At 47.2% G+C, this 13,034-nt stretch overlaps 1 pseudogene across 1 annotated transcript; it reads right to left on the reverse strand.

Annotated features, from left to right (window-relative positions):
- Positions 1-1,898: 1,898 nt before the first annotated feature.
- LOC311041936 (structural maintenance of chromosomes protein 1B-like) lies at positions 1,899-5,519 on the reverse strand (annotated as a pseudogene). Its single transcript has one exon. The product of its transcript is annotated as a structural maintenance of chromosomes protein 1B-like (transcript).
- Between the last annotated feature and the right edge of the window lie 7,515 nt (positions 5,520-13,034).

The following is a 13,034-nucleotide window of genomic DNA, read 5'->3' on the forward strand; positions in this document are numbered from 1 at the left end:
TATGAAAAACAGTTAAAACCTATCTCCTCCTGGGATTTTTGAGTAATCTGCACGAAACTTTTTACACATGAACTTTGGACCTATACCAAAAAACGTTTGCAAAATATCTTCCATAAGTGAAAAAATGAAGCTTTAATGAGCCAATGAATATTGCAGTTTTATGACAATTATTCATCTGCCCCTAACACATACATGCAGACTTACCATTCTTTGAAACTTTGCAGAAATGTAAAGGGCCATTCCAAATATCACTGAAACCAATCTTACTCCAATTGGTCAAACGGGGGCGCTATAGCAATTTTTTGAAAATTGAAACTTTAAACAGGCAAAAGTCATGCCTCGTTTGGCCGACAGCCATTAGACCTGCTTACACATGTGCCTTGACTAATGAGGAACACATCTATCAGGTTGACCAGTAAGCACCGCCCTTAGATTGTCCGCAATCTTGAGCAGTTTGAAAAACACTTAAACCCAGGATTTTTCAGCTATTTGCGTGAAACTGTATCATCTGTGTGATCTCCTTTCACAGGCTCTTGTCTGTTGGTGGCTTCTCGCTTAAATGTGTGCCCCACAACCTGAAGGTCACCAGTTCAAGCCTCACTTGGTGCAGACTTCATCTAAGTTGCATTTCACACAACATGACTATCAATGAATACATCTGCAATTGTTAAAGATAACATGAATAAATACTTAATTGAGTGTTTTTTACATACAGCTGATCTACAATCTCACAACTTTTCAGATAGCAATGAGAGTATGTTTTTTCAATGTATAACATACTTCATTGTGAAAATAGCCGATGTACAATATGACAACTTTTAATGGTTTGTGAGCTTGTAGATCGGCTACTTTCACTAGTTTTGCTTCTGAGGAGATGTACAATTTCTTCTTTGGTAAATGGTTTGTGAACGAGTGATCTTAGTGTTAGTGAAACAGGGGCTTGGGTCATGACAGAAGGCAAGCGTTTGTCATCCTCAACAGACAACATCAGCCTGGACAAAGCTATAGCACTATAGGTAGTGTTGCAGCTACCTAAGAGTGCCTCACGACCGCAAGGTTGCTGGTTCAAGCCTCACTTGATGCACACTCATTTAAGTTGAATTGCAAAAAACATGACTCAATCTATTCCGTTTCCATGGCTCTCTTTCTCTCTTCAATCTATTCCGTGTCCATGTCTTTCTCTTCAATCTATTCCGTTTCCATGTCTCTCTCTCTGTCTCTTCAATCTATTCCGTTTCTATCTTCAATCTATTCCGTTTCCATATCTCTCTCTCTCTCTCTCTCTCTCTCTCTCTCTCTCTCTCTCTCTCTCTCTCTCTCTCTCTCTCTCTCTCTCTCTCTCTCTCTCTCTCTCTCTCTCTCTCTCTCTCTCTCTCTCTCTCTCTCTCTCTCTCTCTCTCTCTCTCTCTCTCTCTCTCTCTCTCTCTCTTTTTCAGGGGCGGCCATAGCTGAGTGGTTAGTGAGCCCGCCTAGGGAGCCAGAGGCTCTGGTTGCCCCAGGTACGATTCCAGGCCAGGTCAGCAAATGTGTCGATGAAATTTGTCATCGACACAAGCAAGACTCTTAACCCCTAATTGCTCACAGGCCCTCATTGGAAACAAGACCGCAAGGACTTTCATGAACTGACCTGTTAAAGGAATTATCATTTCTCTTTCTCTCTCCTGGCCCCGTATTATCGCTGCTTGCAGCTATATTTATTATTATTATTAACTCATCCAGTGCTTACCAGGTCCTGCTCTCTCTCTCTGCGAGAGCAGGACGCGATGCATAAAGGGGGTTATAAGGGGGTTTAAGTGGTTGAACAGATTTTGCTGGGGACCCCCTGTAACAGCTGTTAAGGAACCCCTGGGGGTCCCCGGACCACTGCCCTTGCAGAGTTACTAAGAAAGAAACAGAGGTCATATTACGAGACCTTGGACGTTACAGAGATCATCTGTCGTACCATCCTCATCCTCATCTTCATCATCCAGAGGATAGGGCGTCAGGTCCACAGTCAGCACCCGGCTGACCATACACTGGTCGTCATTGTAATCGGAGTAGATTCCCAGAAGGGCGTCGGACCGGCTGTAGAACTCCTCTTTGAGGGAGATGACGATGATCTGCGCGTCCTGTCGGGACTCCTCGCGGATGAAGTCCGTCACCCTGCGGACGTTGGTGTTGTCCAGCGAGGCGTCCACCTCGTCCAGGACGAAGAAGGGAGAGGGACGGAAACTGTGCAGAGCGAAGAGCAGCGCCAGCGAGGCCATGGTCTTCTCTCCTCCCGACAGGCCGTCCATGGGCATGAAGCGCTTCCCCGGCGCCACGCAGCTGTAGCCGATGCCGTCTAGGTACGGCTCCGCCGCGTCGTCCACGCTCAGGACGGCCTGAGCGCCGTCGTTCCTGCAGAGTCTCTTGTAGATCTTGTCGATTACCACGGCCACGTGTTGGAAACACGCGTTGAACAGCTGGAGGCGCTGCGACTTGACGCGGTCGAACTCCGCGGCGCTCCACCTGGCCGCCGCCGTGCTTCGGTCCAACGCCTCCTGAGCCTCCCTCAGCGCGTCTTTGACTCTTTGGCTCACGTCTGCGTTCAGGGCTTTGAGGTTTCGGGGGGCGGCGGTTCTCCTGAGAACGGACTCTACGGAGGACTTGGCCTCTCTCAGCTTCTCCAGCTGAGCCTCCGCCTCCTCCTCCTCCTCTCCCTCGGCCGTCGCGAGGAGCGCGGCTGGCAGGTCGGAGAAATCGACGACGAGTCGCGCCTCTTGGGCATAGATCCCGCCGCCTCGAGCGTCGCTCCCCGATGGCCCCTCGTCGAGCTGGACGTCAGAGACGTCGTCCAGGCTCCCGGTGGTCAGAGGAAGCTCTGCCCCCTGGACCTTACAGTCCAGCAGCAGGTTGTGTCTGACCGCACGCTTCTGCTCCACACATGTCTCTGTGGACGCCTGCAGCTTCTGCAGCTTCACCAGCTCTCTGCTCATCTCTCGGAGGTTCTTGGTGATTTTATCCAGCTGGTTCTCGGCGTCAGACACCTGGGTTTTCTTGGCCTGCCGGCGGCCGTGGAGCTCCTGCAGTTTGTTCTGACTTTCCTCCACCTTCTCCAGCAGCTTCTGCTCCTCCACCCTCTGCTCCTCCGTCGTTCTGTCCTCCTTGGCGATCGTCTCCTCCAGGATCCTCTGCCTCGTCTCCTGCCGCTCCGCCTGCTGTTTGACGTACTCCACCGATCTGTCTCTGGCGCTTTTCAGGGCAGCTTCCTTCACCTGCACCTCACCCCGCTGCCTCTGGACGTCTGCCTCCAGGCCGGCCAGCAGAGCCTCCAGACGGGACGTCTCCGCTTGGTGTTCGGGGATTTTGGTTTCACAGAGGTTTTCCAGCTCAATGTTGGAACATTCCAGTCGGGTCTGAGCTCACTGAGTCTGAAGCTGGAGCTGTTTGAGCTCCGCCTCCTTCCTCCTCGTCTTCATCAGTCCACGCAGCTCGGCCGTCAGCTGCTCCTTGCGTTCCTTCAGCTGGTCCAGCTCCTTCTCGTCCCAGCACTTGGCTTTGCTCCGCAGGTCGCTGGAGCCTCCACTGATAAGCCCCGACGGGGTGAACATGGTGCCATCCAGCGACACCGTCTTAACGCGTTCCGGGCCGTCGAATGCCACACTCCGGGCGTCTTCCATGGTCTCGCAAACCAACGCATTGCCGCAGTCAAAATGCAGCGCCCTCTTCAGCTGAGAGGCCGTAGGGCCGCGGAGACACTGCACCACGTCCAACACCATCTGGGCTCCCTGGACGTCCCTCAGACGCTGGTTAATGGGAGTGACTTCCAGGTAGTCGATGGGCAAGAAGGTTTCAGGCTCTCCTCTCTCTGTCTTGATGAAGTGGATGCAGTCCCGGGCCGTTCGCTCTGTTTTCACCACAATGGCGTTCATGTAGCGCCCGAACACCCTGGTGACAGCCAGCTGGTACTTCTTCTGAACGGGACTGCAGAGCTCTACCAGACGGCCCAGCACGGTGTCAGGGTACAGCCGGCGGAGGCTCTCCAGAACCTATTTGCGCCGCTGCTGCCGTCGGCTCTCCTGGCTTTCAGCGCCAGCGTCTCTCAGCTCGGCCAGAACCCGTCCCAGCTCCTCGTTCAGCTCCTCGCTCCTCTGACGGCCGCGCTGCAACTCCTAGCCGAAGCTCTCCTCCTGGCCACGGAACTCCTCCAGGGTCAGGGTCAGGGTCTGGGTGTATTCCTCCAGCTTCTCTGAACGCCCGGTCAGGTCCTCCAGCCAACCCTGACTGGCCTGGATGCTGACCTCCAGTTCCTCCTTCCTGCGCCGGTCCAAGGAGATCTTCTCCTGGTCGGACTTCAGGTCCCACTGCAGCTTGTCGGCCCGCTGAGCGAGGAGCACAGCCCCCTCCCTCCTGGACGTCTCCTTCAGCTGATTGTAACGCTCCAGCTGCTCCTCTTTCAGCTCAACGTATCTTTCCTGGACTCTCCCTCTTCTCTGGAGCTGCTCCTCATAGCTCTTCCGGGCTCTTTCTAGCTCCGCCGTCTTCTTCCTTCTTTGCTTCAGCTCCTGCTGCCTCTTGCTCCTCTGCCTGTGGGCCTCCTGCAGGGCCTGTCGCGCCTCCTCTGCCTTCCTCAGGTGATGGGAGGCATTTACCTTGGTCTCGGTGTAGCGGGAGGCGCTCAGCGACAGCGTCTGCTCCTCGCAGCGGATCTCCTCCTGGATGTGCCGCAGCTCCCCGCCGTGTCGCTCGTGCTCCTTCCTGATGGTGTTGAGCCGCTGTTCCCAGTTGTCCAGGTTAAGTTTCTGGTCGCTGACGGCCTGCTGTCTTTCCGCCAGCGTCACGTTGAGGGTCTCAACCTCCCGGTTGTTGCAGTAGAGCTGGAAGAGCAACAGCCGCAGGCTGCTCCGGTTCAGATCGTCCAACAGAGTCTGGTACTTCTGGGCCTTCTCCTTGTCGTGGCACAGCTGTTTCTTGGTAGCGATGGTGGCCTTCTTCCTGTTCAGATGGAGCTGGGTTTGCTCCTTAGCCTCCATCATGGCCTCCTTCGTTCTGTCGTACCGGTCCTGCAGCTCGCCGGACTGGCTGATCCTCTCCAACACCGCGGTCCTCTCCTTGGGGTTCATCATGGCCACGGACTCCACGGCTCCCTGGAACACCAGGCAGTTCCTTGTCTTGGTCACAATGCCGATCTTCTCCAGCTCTACCTTGTACCGGGCGGGCGTCACGGGCGCTCCATTGATGTGGTATGCGGTGCCGTCGCCCGAGATGCTCCGGCAGAAGTCCAGCTCCTTCCCGTTGTCACGGCGGTACCGCATGGTGACCCGGGCCGTGTTGGAGACGGGCCGTCCTACGTGGGCGCCATGGATCAGGTCCCTGACGTGTTTGACCCGCAGGGAGGAGGCGCGCTCGCCCACCACGAAGCTCAGAGCATCCATCACGTTGGACTTGTCGGAGCCGTTGGTGCCGACGATGCAGTTGAACCTCATGAACGGTCCGATGACCTGCTTCCCTCGCCACGACTTGAAGTCCTCCACCTCCAGCTGCCTCAAGAAGCCCATGATGGAGGTGTGTTCTTGAGTGTTTAACGTTTTGAAGTTCTTTTGTTGTTTGTTGTTCGGGAGATGAAGGGGTTAACGAGCAGCTGTCTGTTGACATCACGTGAGGGGGTGCCGCCCACCGAAAATAACTGATCTACAAGCCGACGCGCCGACGCCTCGTTAACTTGTAGATTGGTTCTGCGTTTAATGATGTCATCGGTGTGACACCGGGACATGATGTCACAGTGATGTCATCGGTATTCAGTTGGGTCAGAGGTTATAAGAATGAGTGCAACAGACACGCTCCGAGTTACACCAGCCACAGAATGACACACGGACAGAGGTTTGGTGAATTATAGTAGAATAAAGATAGATTTAATAGCTTATGAACAAGCTATTAGTAAATACGTAATAATGATTATTCCAAATAAATAACTTTTTTTACCTTAGTATCCCGTCTATTAGACCCTACCAACCATATTGATGTTTGTAAATGTGAACGGTTGTGGTGAGTAAATAAGTTTCACTCACATTAGCAAGGCCATCATAATAATATTTATGATTGTGTTCAAGTTTGTGATTTATAAAGAGCCAGCTTTGGAATTTGAACTTCTACACAGTGAGTTACTAATGTAAAGCTGCATATAGTGATCATTGGGGTGATTCATGTGACAATTTTAAACTCTGCAGACATTAAACAGAGCATGGAAGAAGAGAGGGTTGTGTAGGTTTGCCACCTTTCAGAAATGGAAATATGGGCGCGCGTGCATGCGTGGATTTTGGCGATTTTTGTAACTTATTTTTTATTTCAGTTTTAGGGTTAGGGTTAGGTTAGGATTATGTTATTTAATTATTCTAGGGGAGCCAGCCCCCCAAACTCCTGAAATGCATAGAAATCTATGCATTTTGGAACAGTTACTATAGTCAAGAAAAGCATTTAGTCAGTGCTTTATTAGCAGTGAACATTGTTATAAATGTTTAAATAAATAGGCTGAACTAGCCTGAACTTGAGCATAATACTGCATTATAGGCCTATGCATATAAAGTTCTGTAAAACAAAGCCTGTTGACACTTTTACTGAAAGAGGACAATAATAAAATGAAACACTTGTGTGACCCACATTAAAAGATTAATAAAAAAATAAAGAAAGTGCAAAAAAATCCTACTTCCCCTCAACCAGGCAACCATGTCAGGCAGCGCAGGGCAGGCCCTGACAGAGGATTGGCTCAGAACGTGGTATCTTAGCAACATTGAAAGCGCTAACTCTCATTGGTCATGTCATGAGAAAATGAGCCAATGAGCTGCTGAGCGCCTTCCTAGACCCTAGCATCAGATCAGCGTTACCAAGTCTGTTTATTTACTGCAACTTTTGATAAAATTTGGCTTGTTTTTGGCTTGTTTATGGAGGTCGAATGGCTCATTTCTCTCACTATACTTGGCAACACTGACTAACACATACACACAGCTGAGCTCTCGCTCTCTCAGTCACAGTATCAAAAAGACAGGACAGCACATAGATCGCCCTGTCATTCATATTGATTCCCCAAAATTAAAATACAGAACAAAGTGCATCCCGTATCAGTTAAATACGGAGCGCATCTTTTATTTTCCAATTACGGAACGATTCCATATTTTACGGGACGGGTGGCAACCCTAGGGTTGTGGTCAACCCAACATACATTATTTGACAACATTGCTAGAAGAAATCTCTAAATTAAGTATGCGCAGTTATGCACATTTGAACGAATAGTCTCTGAAGTGATTACATTATGAAGAAAAAAACAACAACCTTGAACCTTTAAGCCAAGAAAGCCGCCCTAATGGGACAAGCCATTTGTAACCGGTATGCCACCGCCCTAAAGGGACATCTACAAGGCCATTTGTAACCTTTATGCCAACCGACTTCTCCAGCACTGAGCAACGCCATTTGGGCCAACGTGAGGAGCACAGTTGGAAAGATGAACAGCACATATACTGAGTCTCCAGTGAAGTCAAGACAGAGAAAAAGAAAAAAGGAAAATATATGAGGTCTCTCAACATTGACCAACATTCATGTCTCGAGTCCTACCTAAGTACATAAGGTTGAAAACATACTACAGTAACCACATGAACCCCAGCAAGCTTATTCTGGGGGCGGGAGATTCACCTACACTAGCCAACCTACAGGCTCAAAACACGTTGCAAGGTTATTCCGGGGGGAACATTCTGCAAACATAGCTGATCTACAAGCTCAAAACGCACCGTGATGCGTTTTGAGCTTGTAGAATTATCTAAGATTAGAGTATTTTAGTGGCTTAAAGAACCAGTTATATTATCTCACAGTGGGCTGGCCTGCTTCTCTGGGCTTTGTGGAAACCAAACCCGACTCGGCACTGGCTGCTGCTCTTGTGACGGCATCCTCTTTCTGGCCGCTCAGTCTGTCTGTCGGGGCTGGACAGCTCCGTCTTGTATGAAAGCATTGCATAAAATATAGTCTGAAATTAGTGGCTTTGCAAAATTCATAAATGATGCATTATTGCATCAACGTGTGCTTGCCCCTTTCTTTGGCCAGCCAATCATCTCCAGCAGCTTCCCACAGAACTGGTAAAGAAAACGGAACATTCGTAAACTCAAAATGCAAGCAAGTATATTGTACATAGGTACCCCTCATTTCCCTCCCATCCACCCACTCGCCCTCCCCCCCACCCACTCTTCCCGGTTACTGAGACAATGCTACAATCTTAAAAAAAAAAACAAGAACGAAGACAGGAAAAAACAATACAAAAAAAAAATATATATATAAACAACTTTTACTTTACCTCTCCTTCCCCACCTCCCCTTCCCACCCCCCTCCTTCATATAAAAAAGAGGAAAAACATACAAGTTCTTAGAAAACAAACTCAAAATCTCAATAGTCCTATGGCAATGAAAATGGTGATGGATGTTAAGAGTCTTGTGGCCAGGACATTGCATAGAATATTATTATTATTTTTAAATTGTTATATATTTATTATTATTATTATTATTTATTTATTTTTTACTTTTTTTTATCTTTTTATTTCCCCCTTTTCTCCTCCCTCTCTCCTCCTCCTGCCTCTACACTCTGCAAATGCAAATTCAATAACTCACACATTAACCAGTTGAAATAACAGTTTATTGTTTCAAGTTGTTTTTCTGTGAGTTAATTTGCAGTTTTCTTTAGGTTGCCAGTTCTGTGGGAAGCTGCTGACAGAAATGGAGATGATGGGCTGGCCAAATGATTGGGAATCAGCTGCTCCAGATCTGCAGCTAATGTGGACAATTGGACTGCACCACAGTCTCTCTGCACCATGGGGAGGGGCAGGGGTTATTAGAGTATCTTTAAGTGGTAGTCTTTGTCTTTTCCCCCTTTGTGTTCACAGTGGTCTGACCCGTCCCTATAATTGCCCACCTCATGTGTCATTTCAGTAAGTTCAGTTGTGTTGATCAGTTCTGTTTTTCTGTTCAGTAATTTTGTTCATTTCATTTATTTTGGGCACACTTATTTTTGTTATCTGTTAAAACATTTGTTTGAAACAAAGGATATTAAGACAAAAAAGAACATTATTTTAAAACCAACACCAAGTTTCCCTGTGTCTCTCCTTCCGACCAACTCGGTCCCTGACAGATGGTGGCAGTGGTGGGACAACGGTGGAGAGCACAGGTTTATTTTTTCATGGCAGAGGAGGAAGAGGACCACCAAAACCAATACAGGAGGAGGAGGAGGAGGAGGATAGTCCAGACGCTGGAGCCACTGGAGGGGACACTGAGGAGACAAACAGGGGGCCTGGAACAGCTGAAATAAATAATATATCAGTATTCCGATATTAACCTGCAGGCCGCATTAAGTGAAGGTGGGGGCCGCGTGTGGCCCCCGGGCCGCCAGTTGCCCATGTATGACTAAGAGGGTCATCATGGTAGAGCTGACAGTGCCATGGGAAGAGGGAATGGAGGCTGCCGTTGAGAGAAAGAGGGACAAATATTCAGAGCTGGCATGAAGTGAGTGCTCACAAACAGGGTGGAGGGCCTTCACTTACACAGTGGAAGTCGGGTGTAGAGGCACTGGAGTATCCACCCAGCGGCTCTTGAAGTCCCTTGTTTAGAGCAGATAGATAAGTTTCCAACCACACGTGCAGGTGTGTTGATGTTATGTACTTACATGAGTCGGAGTAAAAAAGGGGTTTAAAGTAGCTCATTCTAATATGAAACTTAACTTATTAATGTTAAGAATGGTAAAAAAAAAAAAAAAAATCTTATATTTATGTATTGGGGGCAGACAGAAAATAGAAAACAAAAGACAACACAGTTTGGAGTAAACTTTTTTTATTTTATCAATAGTAGCAGACAGAATACAAATACAAATTAATTAATACCATAACAGTATAACACTGCTTAAACAGATACCTAAAATAAATGCAGTACTTATGTTATAATTTTGCATTCTATTAAACAATAACTATGTTTTATGAATGTTGGAAAAAGGTGTTTGAACAGCAAAATCTGCCCATCCCCCAACAATCAGTTGAGCAGTCTTGTGATGTCAGGAGTGGAAGAGTTTCAACCTGGTAAACTGACCTACTCCCTATGAAAAATACAAGGAAACAGTATTTAAAATGTAACCTTTTAAAGTAAAGAGGCTTCCAGAGCTTTGCAAATATACCTATAAGGCCAATATTACACAAAGCACTAGAAATACAGTGTACATATAGCATCTTCCTACACTGCTGATGTCATCACTGTGCAGTTCCATTCTGCTACCAGTAGGGACACCATATCAAATCATTTTCAGCCAATTCCATATCATTTTATGAAAAAAACATAATTTGATCAAAACAAACTTATCTGTTACCTTATCTTTATGCTGCTCACTCAATGTCTAAACTTAAAATACTAGAAGACAATTACTCAAATTGTAACTGAAAGGTGACAATGAAAGCAACTAAATCAAACCTATACTGTAAAATGCCAATCTTTTACAACCTACATAACTATGAGCTTATCAAAAGTAGATTATTACTATATAGTAGGGTCATTTTTGGCACTTCCGTGACCGCGGAGAGCAAAGGTCCGTTTCTCAATGGATTTGTCATCTAGGAGGGTTATTAAACAAATTTGGCCGGGGTGTATTTTTAAAAGGGGCGGGGAAACTTTGTGAGAGACCAAAATCCAAAATGGCAGCTGTGAAAATTAACTTTTTAATGGTTTGACCTACAATGATGCACAATACATGGTTCCAGACCTTATTTTGGTCAAGGAATACATATTTGGTGTTTACATAATGATTTGACCTATTGTTGACCTTCAAATACAAGATGGCTGCCAATTATGAGCTCCAAAAGGCTTTTTTTTCAAAATTGTCACAGAGCCTTCTTATTAGGCTCTAATGAAAGCTCTGCTCATGATGAGTTGAATAATATACAGTATAAGTACACAGAAGTAATCTCTGAGGTCAATAAAGTCAGTGTTTGTGTGTAAACAACAGTTACTGATTTGCGGTTTCCCATTAAATAGGGTCTCAGTCTACTGAGAATATGTTCATCCCATCACATTTTCATGATGAACCAAAATTAAATTAGCACTATAGCCTAACATAAAAGAGTATTCTGTATGCAAAGCTAGAAAGGTTAGTTGCTTGAGGTGAATTTAAAGGTCAACTCATTTGTCACCCTTATTTTGTAGTATTGCTCCCAGTGTTTCCTGTCTGCCTACTTACTTTTACCTGCCTTGTCTAACCAGTCTTGTGATTGTGTCAGTGTTTCCACCTGTGTCCTCTTAGCCCCCCAGCCTATCCCAGTGTTGATTGTCTGTTGAGTTCACCTGTGCCCTGTTAATCGCTGTCTATTTAAGCCCTGTGTTTGCACTGAGTTCTTGTTGGTCTGTAGACCTTTGTCATGTGAGGTAGTTAGTCCTTGTTCTTTGTGCTCAAGAATCTTGTACAGTAGATTTTGGATAAGAATTTCTCTCCAGAGCAGGATGCACTGCCGCACGTCCCGTCTGTAATGCTTGGTCTACCAACCCCTCCACTACTACCCCTGCTGTAACCAGAGTGTCTGCCATTCCAGAGCCCTTGAATCGCTTGTAGATGGCATATATGTAGGACATCAGCTGGTGGAAAGGTACGAGGATTGGGAGGATGCCCTTGAACATTTCTGGATTCTCCGCCTTGAGCTGAGTGAGCCAACAAGAAAGGAGAATGGAATATTCTTCTGCCACATGGCCTCCACACCATGATGTCATTCACCACTGACTTGCTTGGAGGTTCATTGTATGTTGTGTGGTAATAAGGCTTGTACCATGATTGTCTACACAAGACAGTGCATGTATCAGAGCGAGCACACTGCGGAACTGACCCATCTACTCTTGCTACTAGTGGGGCATCTGTACTGGCAAAACTTTGTCAGTTCTGCACACTTCTGTTTTAGCTGTGCAGATATGTCCTTCTTCTTGGTGAGTGTTTCACCAGTCTCTTCGCCTGGTTTCTTTTCATAGCTCTCTAGCTGCACATACTGTACATGACATGTGTTCGATGGACTCCTGTAGAGTCACCTGTCATAGTGTCGATCTTGAAGTCGTCATTGTCGATGATCACGATAGCTGGCTTGCTGTCTGCGATCTCATGTGGGCAGGTTGCTTATGACTCCACATCAATCAGAGCCCAATGGTCATAGAGGAGCAGTGTATCTGCATAGCTGATGCAGACACCGCTCTTGTGCAGAGTGTCTACCAGATCTTTATTCCTTGTCATGCCATGGACATTTACGCCCAGGTTGATAGCAGAGCTCTGCAGCGTGCTCGCTCTGTGATACATGCACTGTCTCGTGTAGACAATCATGGTACAAGACCACCACCTAAAGAGCAGCGAGTTCCAGGATACAGTGGTGCCCAGTCCTGCTGTCATCCACCACCCAATAAGAGCAAGCCTTAATATCACACAACATCAACCTCCAAGCAAGTCAGTGGTGAATGACATCATGGTGTGGAGGCCATGTGGCAGAAGAATATTCCATTCTCCTTTCTTGTTGGCTCACTCAGCTCAAGGCGGAGAATCCAGAAATGTTCAAGGACATCCTCCCAATCCTCGTACCTTTCCACCAGCTGATGTCCTACATATATGCCATCTACAAGCGATTCAAGGGCTTTGGAATGGCAGACACTCTGGTTACAGCAGGGGTAGTAGTGGAGGGGTTGGTAGACCAAGCATTACAGACGGGACGTGCGGCAGTGCATCCTGCTCTGGAGAGAAATTCTTATCCAAAATCTACTGTACAAGATTCTTGAGCACAAAGAACAAAGACTAACTACCTCACATGACAAAGGTCTACAGACCAACAAGAACTCAGTGCAAACACAGGGCTTAAATACACAGCGATTAACAGGACACAGGTGAACTCAACAGACAATCAACACTGGGATAGGCTGGGGGGCTAAGAGGACACAGGTGGAAACACTGACACAATCACAAGACTGGTTAGACAAGGCAGGTAAAAGTAAGTAGGCAGACAGGAAACACTGGGAGCAATACTACAAAGTAAGGGTGAC

Source organism: Gymnoscopelus microlampas (assembly GCF_963454915.1).
Source record: "Gymnoscopelus microlampas genome assembly, chromosome: 3".
NCBI lineage: Eukaryota > Metazoa > Chordata > Actinopteri > Myctophiformes > Myctophidae > Gymnoscopelus > Gymnoscopelus microlampas.